General features: G+C 48.1%; 1 pseudogene; it reads left to right on the forward strand.

The window, feature by feature from the left end:
• The first annotated feature begins 358 nt into the window (after positions 1–358).
• On the forward strand, positions 359–9,698 carry LOC124522771 (zinc finger protein 418-like; annotated as a pseudogene).
• Positions 9,699–10,529: the final 831 nt, after the last annotated feature.

Genomic DNA, 10,529 nt, shown 5'->3' on the forward strand with positions numbered 1-10,529 from the left:
ATCCTGAAGACCTTCAAAATGCACTGGGCTGAATTTTTATGATAACGGGGACTTTTGTATTGTTCCCGACCAATTGCAAAACTGACTCTAACGCTTCAGGCTGCAAGCATTTGAAGAGCAACATCTTTCCAGCTGTGCACGGCCTCCTTTGATTTCTTAAGTGCTGGACACATTTGAATGATGTGTCATTTACCTCAGGAAGAGGAAGTGGGAGCAACTAAACTACTACTTCTAGGCTTTGGACTTTAAAAACCAACAAAGCCGCTCCCTCTGGTAGGAGCAGCACTTTGCAGGAACTCTCGGGGACAGCTGGCCGAACTCTGGAAGTCCCTGGGGCCAAACCCTCTTCGGTGGCCGCTGTAACTCTGAGATCTATGGTACCCGGAAAAGCGTGTGGATACAGGACGCAGGCAGCAGCCAATGACGGAGCAGGACGGGGCATTTGTGGGCATGCGTGGCGCGTGGGGGTGGGATTTCCGGCCTCTTCACGGTGGACGATTTTGGCTTCAGGTTTGTTTACCCTCAGACCTTGGAGAGCCCACCTTTGGATCTTGGTGACAAAGTGACACCGAGCGAAGGAAGGCGCTGTCCTTTCGCACAGACTGGGACCCTCGAGTGCCCGACACCGTCGGGCAGCTCCGCGCTCGCTGGACCTACAGAGTCCCATGGCGGCGGCCTGGACTAGGAACCCGGCTGAGGTAAACGCGCGGCCCCCAGGTCCACCCGCCCCGCCCCAGACCCTCCAGACCCGAGCGCGGGGCGCCTACTTGCGTCCCTGCGGCCCAGGTCCCGGTGTCCGGGCCGAGGAGGCGCTCGCGGGCGGGGTCCCCGCGTCTGAGCCGGCGTGACGGGGTGCGGGAACGAACGGGCTGCAGGGGAGGGGCCGGCTGGTGCAGGGCTGCAGGGGGCCTGCGCCACCAGCGGGGCACGGCAGGTCTCGGTTGTTTCAGCGACGCAAGGTGCAGCGGCGCCCGTGAGGCCTGTCACCTGGCTGCCTGAGCAGTCCATCCGTGCTGGCGGTGTGCCAGGCGGTGTAACCCAGGTGTAAATAGATAGGCCCAATCTGGCTGCGGAGAGGACAGATTGCAGGGGTGGGGGGCAGAGGGGGCAGGGAGCGCAGGAGGGGGTGCCTGCGCCAGTGTGTGTCATCGTTGACGGGCCAGAACGGTCACCGTGGATGTCCGAGAAGCGGTTGAATTTTGGCCCCGGGTTCGAGAAGGGCCAAGGCAAATTTGGGGTGTTGCAGGTGACAGGAGAAAGGGAGGGGTCCCGGAATGCCTGGGGGCTTTGGTCCTTTGAAGTATAATCTGCCAGTTATTTGACGGGCAAAACTGAGTTTCTTTGAGAACGAAAGAGCACCGCAGTCTGGAACAAGCAAGCTGAGGCTCAACGGTAGGCCAGTCTGCAGGACACGAGAGAGGTAGGCGTTTTAAAAGGGGAAGGGGCTAAGTTGGGAAGGCTGTTAAAATCTACAAGTCCCTGAGAGTAAACTGGGAATTGAAAGTATAGTGGCTTCCCGTTGGCTGAGCTGTGGGTGGGGTGGTCCCGAAAGCCTGCCTTTTCCCCTCTGGGCTGGTAGAGGAGGTAGTTTCCCAGTCCCCAAGTTCAAGTGTGTGGTCCTGTGGGGTGTGCACTGATCATGGCGGTAGTGCGTGAGAGCTCCCCCAGCTGCGTCCTCCCGACTCCCTTTTAGTGAGGTTTCCCGTTATTAATTTTCAGCGGTCCTAGCAGCGGAAGGGGTGGACGCTCCCATCAGCTGGACGGAAGGTGGCAGTAGGTTGATTGTCCTTGGAGATCTCCCAAGTTGCTTGGACGTCGTTAAGTCTTAGATGTTCAGAGAGGCGTGAGTGACGTCATCCAGTGGGCAGCGGGACAGGAAAACCCGGGAAAGCGGGGCAGGTTTCAGGATGGAAACTTTGAAAAGTGACGGCAGTAGTGTGGCCCCGGCGGAGGTTTGGATCACATTGAGGAGGGGGTGCAGACTAGGGGGCCAATGCTATTAGTAGGTCAGAGGGCCTCAGTGAGGTGTGAAGAGTGGTTCCCTGGCTCAGCGCCTGGTTGGGGCTCCTGGGCAGTGCGGGCACAGGCGAAGGAGAGAGAAAGATGTGGCAGGTGGATGGGTGGGTAAGGCTTCCATGGCATGATGGGACAAGAGATGGCTGAGGACACCTAGGAGTAATTGCGGCGAGGTGACAGGGAGTCGGGGCTGCCCTTTGTTCAGTGGTGTAGGGCTTCACCAGAACTTTGTGGTGCGCTTTTCTGGTGTCCGGGCCGTTTCAAGTCTTGCTGATGGATAAGGTGTGGGGCCAGTGTGGTCACTTGTGCGTCTCTGTGCCTGGCAGGGAGACCTTTAGGGCTGGGCTTTTCACAAAGGTTCAGTGCAGAGTGGAGGGTTGTGACTGTTGGAGGGACAGCATGGGCAGCACAGAAGTATTAGAGGGACTGGGAGTATCTGAAACGGCCACGTGGCTGTGGGTGTGTGTCCCTGAAGCCAGGATCCCCGGCAGGCGAGGGGGACTTCTCGGCTGCATTTGAGGCTTTCCCTGTGGTGGGATGCATGAGAGTGCTGGGGTTGTCGTGGAACCTGTTTGGATTTGTCACACATCCTTTGGGTGTCATGTGACAGGTCCCAGTGTGAGTCAAGGGGCATCCTTTGGTGTGGGGCAGGAAGCTGTGGGGGCGCAACTGTGGGGTCTGAAGGTGTGAGGGAGGTGCAGACTACAGGGTCATGTTCACTTGGAGAGGGAGTGTGAGTGTGAGTGTGAGCTTAGGGTCTCAGGGCCCTGGGACTGGAGACTGACTGGTCGAGGTGGGTCCATAATTGTCTGTGTTTGAGGGCACATTCGGGGAGACTCCACGGGAATTTCCAGGCAGAAAGGATGGCGCTTGGGTGGCCAAACCCAGATTGGCCCCCGCAGATTGCATCTACGCACCCCCTGCCTGTTATTGCTGAGGACCGAACACAGTGATTGGTGGGATGGTGAGGAGACGGTGGCATTAATGACACCAGGACCTGGTATTTATTCTGAGGTAGGAGCTGGCGTGGCTGGGGAGAATGGGGTGTATGTGTCAGGGTTTAGATTGTGGGTTCTCCGAGAGAGAATGTTCATGGTGCCATCTGTCCGTTTCATGACAGGGAGGTGTGACCTTTGAGGACATTGCCATCTACTTCTCCTGGAAGGAATGGAGACTTCTTGATGAGGCTCAGAGACGGCTGTACTATGACGTGATGCTGGAGAACTTTACACTTATATCCTCCCTGGGTAAGGCCCTCACCCTCCCCAGTGACCTGGACTGGGCTCTGTATTCCCGCTTTAGCCCCCAACTGCCCATTCCCTAGGGGATGCTTTGTACCTCTTGGGTGTGGACTGTGGGCCCTGCTTGCTCCCCCAGCTTCCGTGGTGGTTGCATTTGTTGCTAAGGCTGGGGTGTTGGTGTGCCCTTTTCTCTCCCCTGCCTTTCCAGTGCTCTCTGTGCCGATCCTTCATAGAGTAAGATTCAAGGTCAGTAGTCATGCCTTGAGGATAATGGATTGCACTTTGCTTTCTCTCTCCCTGGCTGGGTCTGTTTGTTCAGATCACTGCCATTTCTGTGGCCCGGGTTTTGATCTCTTCCTCTTGAAGCCAGTACTTGTGCCTGCCTTTGCCAGAAATTGCACACATTGGCTTGGTCATACTTAAGTGGACTCTGGCCACTTCCCAAGACTATCCAGTGTGGTGCTTTTATAGTGTTTACGTCTTTCTTCCTACCTCCCCCTACTCCCTTCACCTTTGTTAAGGTACAACTGACAAATAAAATTATGTTATTGAAAGTGTATTATTACATTATAGTTTGATATACTTACACTTTATGAAGTTTTTACCAAGATGAAGGTAATCAACATAACAATTACTTGACATAATTACCTTTTCTATGGTTAGTGATGAGAAAGCTTAATATCTACTCTCTCAGCAAATTGTAAGTGTACAGCACAGTATTCACAAGTGTAGTCAACATGCTGTCTCTTAGATCCTCACATTCATCTTATAAATGAAATTGTGTATCCATTCCCAGCATTTCCATTTTTCCCAGTCCTTAGCCTCTGGCATTCTAGTTTCTATCTTTATTAGTTTGAATAAGAAATACCGTGCAGCACTTTTCTTTTGCTTTGTGGCTTATTTCACTTAGGGTAATGTCTTCCATTTCATCCATGTGGTGGCAAGTGTCCATTTTCCTTTCTTTTTTATCACCAATTATTACTACATATGTGTGTACTAAATGTTTCTCACTGTATCTTCTCACACACACCTATTCATGTTTCCGTATATTGATTTTTCTGAATGATACTGTAGTGGATGTGTATGCACAGACACTGTGTGGATACTGATTTTCTTTTCTTGGGATACATACATAGAAATGGCAATGGTGGGCTATGTGGTAGTTCTGTTTAAAGTTTTGGAGAGGCCTCCGTAATATTTTCCATAATGACTTCCCTGATTTACAGTCCCAGCAACAGTGTTCAAGGGTTCTATATTGTGCACATCCTCACCAATGTGTTACCTCTTGTCTTTTTGGTCATAGCCATTTTAACAGGTAGGAGGTGATATTTGTGATTTTTTATTTGCATTTACTGATGATCAGTGCCTTGATTATCAGTGCCTGTTGGTGATGTGTATCTATCTTCACTTTCTTCTCTGTCTACGGTTCTGCTACAACTTTTCAATTAGATATAGTCCTGTGTGGTTTTTTTTTTCCTTTTGGAGTATATGCTTGTGAAGTTTTAGGGTTTGAGGTCTTAAGTTGAAGTTTTGAATCAATTTCAAGTTGATTTCCATGAGTGCTGTGAGATGTGGGTCAAGTTTCCTTGTTTGTTCTTTTGGATATTCAGATTTCAAAACAGCATTGAAGAGATTGTTCATTCCCTAGTGTATATTCTTGGGGAAATTTTCAAATACTAGTTGCTTGTATATATTTATTTCTGGTCTCTTTATTCCATTTATGTCAGTGTCCTATTGTTTTGATTATATAGCTTTGTAATGTTGTTTGAAATCAGAAATGTGCTGCCTTCAGTTTTGATTTTTGTTTTCAAGATTTCTTTGCTTCCTGTTTTAGGAGATTCGGTGGCAGGGGTGCCAGTGTCCTCTGTGGAGCAGGCAGTAGGAGTCCCTGCTGAGCAGGGACCTCAGTAGCACCCACCTGGTGGCTGACAGAGATTCCCCAGCCCCTGTTTTCTACCCATCCCCCCATGTCTCTGCTAATATCGTCTCCAGCCATCCTTTCTGTGTGCTTGTGCTCTCTTTTGTGCTTCACTGTGTATTAGTCAGTCTTGATTGGACTCTTGAGCCCTCTGAGGCTACTATGATTCATGAATAGCTGTTGAATTGATTTTTTTTGGTGAAGGCTGGAATCCCGTATTCTACCATCCTGCCAACATCAGTCACATAGGATGCTTTTCTGAGTCTGTTGTGCGCTGAGTAGCTCTGGGACAGTCGTGGCCATCCAGCGTGACCAATTTTCTTCAGTATTTCTAGCCTCCCTGTGCCCTGTAGTTGCTCACCTGGAGCTTACAGGGAAGAGTCCATACATGGACTGTATCATACAATGGACCTGATCCAGACATGACCAGGTGGGCTCACAGGGGCCTTTTTCTGGTGAATGGCAGCTGGGGAAGGTGTGATATCAGGACTTTGTTCAGATCACACTAGGTACCTTTGGTCAACTAGAGTTTGGTGCCATGCCAATGGCCACACCTCGTTCCTGCCTTTCCTTCTTCACTGTTGACAGTTTGTGTACTTGTGGGTTCTACTCCTTTGGTAGTCCTGTGACTTCCAGCGCAGGGGTAATTGCCGTTTCTCAGGCCTCCACATCTTACCCATTTCTCTCACTGCTCTTCCTGGGTAGTCCAACATTCACCTTCGCCCATTTGCCAGAAATGTTCGCGTATCCTTAATGAGACCTTGAACAGCCACAGATTTCTTTTGATTGGATTTTTCAGCAGCCTCCTACTCAGCCAGGTGTCAGTAGCAGAAAAGAACCTTGCCAATGCTGTGGGCAGAGAAACAAGTTGTAGCCCCTGGCTCTCTTCCTTCCATGAAACCCTGGTTTTCTGTCCTTCCAATGAGCTGTCCACAGTGCATTGACCTTAGGGGCCCAGTAACGCAGAGCAGGCACTCCTTCACCTGAATTCCAACTCCACTGTCTGGAACAGCATCTATTCAACTCGTGCCTACAGGAGACAGGTGCATATGCGTGACGGGCTTACCCCTCACTGTAGTCACCAGGTATTTCATGAGAGTTTCTTTGCGTTCAGGTTGCTGCTGTGGAGCAGAGGATGCGGAGGCACCCCTTGAACAGAGCGTTTCTGTAGGTGTGTCACAGGCCGGCACGCCCAAGGCAGCTCTGTCTTCCCGGAAGACCCACCCCTGTGACATGTGCGGTCCGGTCTTGAGAGACGTTTTCCGCTTGGCTGAGCACCAGGGAAAGCCAAGCAGCCAGAAACTGTTGAGGTGTGGGGCATGCGCACAACGATTTTACTTCAGCGTAAACTTTCAGCAGCAGCCGGAGCAGCACACTGGAGAGAAACCATTCAGAAGTAGTGTGGACACGGTCTCTTTTATGAAGGGATATGGATTCCATGATTCAGGAAAGCCCTTTATCTGTACAGAGGTTCAGAAGGACTTCCTGCCTGGCTTGGTGCGTCTGCAGCAGGACGCCATTCATACTGGAGAGAAGCCAAACACAATCAGTCAGTGCAGGGCAACTTTGCAGAGCAGTAAAGGTCATTACACTCGGGGAGAATGCAAGGAAGCTTTTGGTCCCAAATATACACATGTTCAGGATCAGGGTGTCCAACCTGGAAGTCCATGTTTTGTGTGCAGTGAATGTGGGAAAACATTCAGGCAAAAATCTTTATACACTATCCACCAGACATTCCATACTGCACAAGGACATCATGAGTTTGGCGAAGGTGAAAAATCCCTTAGACGAAGGTCAGCTCACAGTCTGTACGGAAAGACTCACACTGGGTCTAGGCAATACACGTGCAACAAATGTGGGAAATCCTTAAGCCACAAATCAGTACTTATTCATCCCCAGAGATGGCATAGTGGAGAAAGTAATCATGTTTGCAGTGGATGTGCAAAATCTTTTAGCCATCGCCAGATGTTGATTACACGTTCTGTTCAAACCTTAGAAAGGCCTTATAATTGTGGTGACTGTGCAAAACGTTTTACCTCTATCTCTGCTCTCAGTTATCATCAGAGATCTCACACAGGGGAAAGACCTTATGAGTGCAGTGAATGTGGGAAGTCTTTTATCTCCAGTACTGGCTTCCGTTCTCACCAGAGTGTTCACACTGGAGAAAAGCCTTATGAGTGCAGTGAATGTGGTAAATCATTTTTCTCTAGGTCTGACCTCCATTATCATCACAGAGTTCACACTGGGGAGAGGCCTTATGAGTGCAGTGAATGTGGCAAGTCCTTTCACCGAAGAAATAACCTCAATGTACACATAAAGGTTCACTCAAGTGAGAGGCCATACGAATGTAATGAATGTGGAAAATCTTTGAAGTGTAAGTCTTCATTCATTCAACACCAAAGAATTCACACAGGAGAAAGGCCTTATGAGTGCAGTGAATGTGGGAAATCTTTTACCACTAGTTTTGTCCTTCGTTCTCACCAGAGAGTTCACACTGGAGAAAGGCCTTATGAGTGTAGTGAATGTGGGAAATCCTTTACTGCTAGCTCTGTCCTCCATAATCACCAGAGGGTTCACACAGGAGAAAGGCCTTATGAATGCAGTGAATGTGGGAAAACTTTTACCACTAGTTCTGTCCTCCGTTACCACCAGAGAGTTCATACTGGAGAAAAGCCTTATGAATGCAGGGAATGTGGCAAGTCCTTTCCCCGAAGAACTAACCTGAATGTACACATAAAGGTTCACTCAGGTGAAAGGCCTTATGAGTGTAATGAATGTGGGAAATCTTTTAAGTGTAAGTCCAAACTCATTGAACACCAGAGAATTCACACAGGAGAAAAGCCTTATTTGTGTAGTAAATGTGGGAAATCTTTTAGTCGTAGCCATGCCCTTCAGTATCATCGACAAAGTCACCTTGGAATAAGGCCTTATGAGTGTAATGAGTGTGGGAAATCTTTTGCTTGTAGTTCTTCCCTCCGATCTCACCAAAGAGTTCACACTGGAGCAAGACCTTATGAGTGCAATGAATGTGGGAAATCTTTTACAGCTAGTTCTGTCCTTCGTGCTCACCAGAGAGTTCATACTGGAGAAAGACCATATGAGTGCAGTGAATGTGGCAAGTCCTTTCTCCGAAGAAATAGCCTCAATGTACACATAAAGGTTCACTCGGGTGAAAGACCTTATAAGTGTAGTGAATGTGGGAAATCTTTTAAGTGGAAGGCAACATTCATTCAACACCAGAGAATTCACACAGGAGAAAGGCCTTATGAGTGCACTGTATGTGGGAAATCTTTTATCAGTCATCCTGCTCTTAGTTACCATCAAAGAGTTCACACTGGAGAAAGGCCTTAGGAGTGCTGTGAATGTGGGCAGTCTTTCAGCCAAAGCTCCAGTCTCACTCAACAACAGAAAGTATAGTAGATGAAGCCCTTCTGAGTGATCAATTATGAATTGTTTATGTTCACTAGAAGTTGTATTTCTCTTCCTATCCTCTATTCAGGATTAGCAGATGATGTCTTTGGGAGGTAATTTGAATCAGAATGGGTCATGAGTGTGGATGGAGCCCTCATGAATGGGTTTATTGTCTTCATACCAGTTCTAAGAGAGCTTGCTTCCTCTGTGTACCATGTGAGGACCCTTTTGAGAAGATCATCTATAAATCAGGAAGTTGCTCCTCACCAGACATGGAACCGGACCCTATCGGGAATGTTAGGTTGGCTACCCAGCCTCCAGAAAGAAGTTTCTGTTGTTTGCAAGTCACCTAGTTTGTGGTACTTTGTTAGAGCAGCCTGAGCTAAGACATGTGAAGAATGTGGGCAATCTTTTGGCGAAGGATACAGTTTCATAAAAATCAGAAATTACCCAGGGTAAGGCCTCATGAGTGAGAGGAATGACACAATTCCTTTTGCCAGTCCTCTGTCTTCATTGCACACTCAGTTCACACTGCCAAAGGGCGTTAAGGTAGCAGAGCAGGTGGTATTTCCTTGAGTAGTGTAATCACAATGGAGGAGTGCCTTTGTGAAGCAGCCACTTAGCTGGAACAAACCTTGTTCACTTGAATGTCCGCAGTGGAGTAACTTACCCTAAGTTCCAGCTACTTGGGAAAACTTGAGGAGCTGTGTTGTGCTTCTGATGTGTCCGGAGTCATTGCTAGATTGAAGTCACTGCCAGTTTCTATAACAAATGACTCCACTTTGATACCTGACAGGTCCCCTAATGTGCATCAATCACCGCCTACATGCTTAAGCATGTTACCCCTGCTCATTGTCATTGGTGATGGACATTATGGGTAATTGGAACTTCACATTCCCTTCTAAGTTAGGACATGGATGTGATGCAGTGTTTATCCACAGTACCTGATCTGAGATTTGGATAGTGTCTTGCAGATAAACAGTAAATGTCTTAGGATATTGTTGGTCTTGTGATGCTTGTGATAAATCTATGCAGCATCCAAGTCCCAACACAGGTATTTGCTGCCACATGTTGCTCTGGTTTATGCATTAATAAATGCCTTTTTTGTTTAATTACTTTAGTCTTAGGTGTTGTATTCTAATGGGTTATTTGAAAGCAGAATTAGGCTCTTCCAGCAGTAAGGAGTGAACAGATTTCATTGCATCCCAAGCTTGCTGTGTCCTGGAGAGGATAATTGCAAATAAATAATATGTACATGTGCACTCTCCAGCTTGGGTGTGAATTTGCATTATGACCCACTACCTTTCTTATGGGCTGAATTGTGAATCCAAAATACCTATGTTGAAGTTGTGGCCCCCAGTATGTCAGAATGAGACTATAGTGAAACACAGGATGTTTAAAGATATAATGAAGTTGAAATGAGGTTATTAGGATGGGCTTTTAATATGACTGGTGTCCTTATAAGAAGAGGAGCTGAGGATAGAGGACCAGAAGAATGACCATTTGAAGACAGGGAAATCCCCATCTCCAAGCCATCTCTATCTCTCTCCAAGGACAGAGGCCTGAGAAGAAACTAACCCTGCTGATTTATGTCCAGTTTCTAGATTCCAGATTTGTGGGCAAGTAAATTTCCGATGTCAAATCACCCATGTGGTACATTATTATGGCAGTTCTAGCTAATACAGTCCCCTGTGTTCTATATCTGGATTCTGTGGTCTGGATGCCAGGATTTTTCCTGTGCTCAGAGGTCACCCTGAAGAGGGAGCATCTCCAGTGGTTATGAAACCATCTCCAGTGGTTGTGGAGATAACATGAATATTTTGCTTGTCCACAGCTGATACCACATACTGCCAGGCACTGTTGAGTGGAATATCTACCCCAAATTCTTCAAAGGAGCCATGTGGCCTGATGCACATAATTCGTGTGTTACACCACAGGGGCAA

This window comes from Lynx rufus, unplaced genomic scaffold (assembly GCF_022079265.1).
Source record: "Lynx rufus isolate CCGP_SWC_20201006 ecotype Redwood Valley unplaced genomic scaffold, mLynRuf1.p SCAF_39, whole genome shotgun sequence".
Taxonomy (NCBI): domain Eukaryota; kingdom Metazoa; phylum Chordata; class Mammalia; order Carnivora; family Felidae; genus Lynx; species Lynx rufus.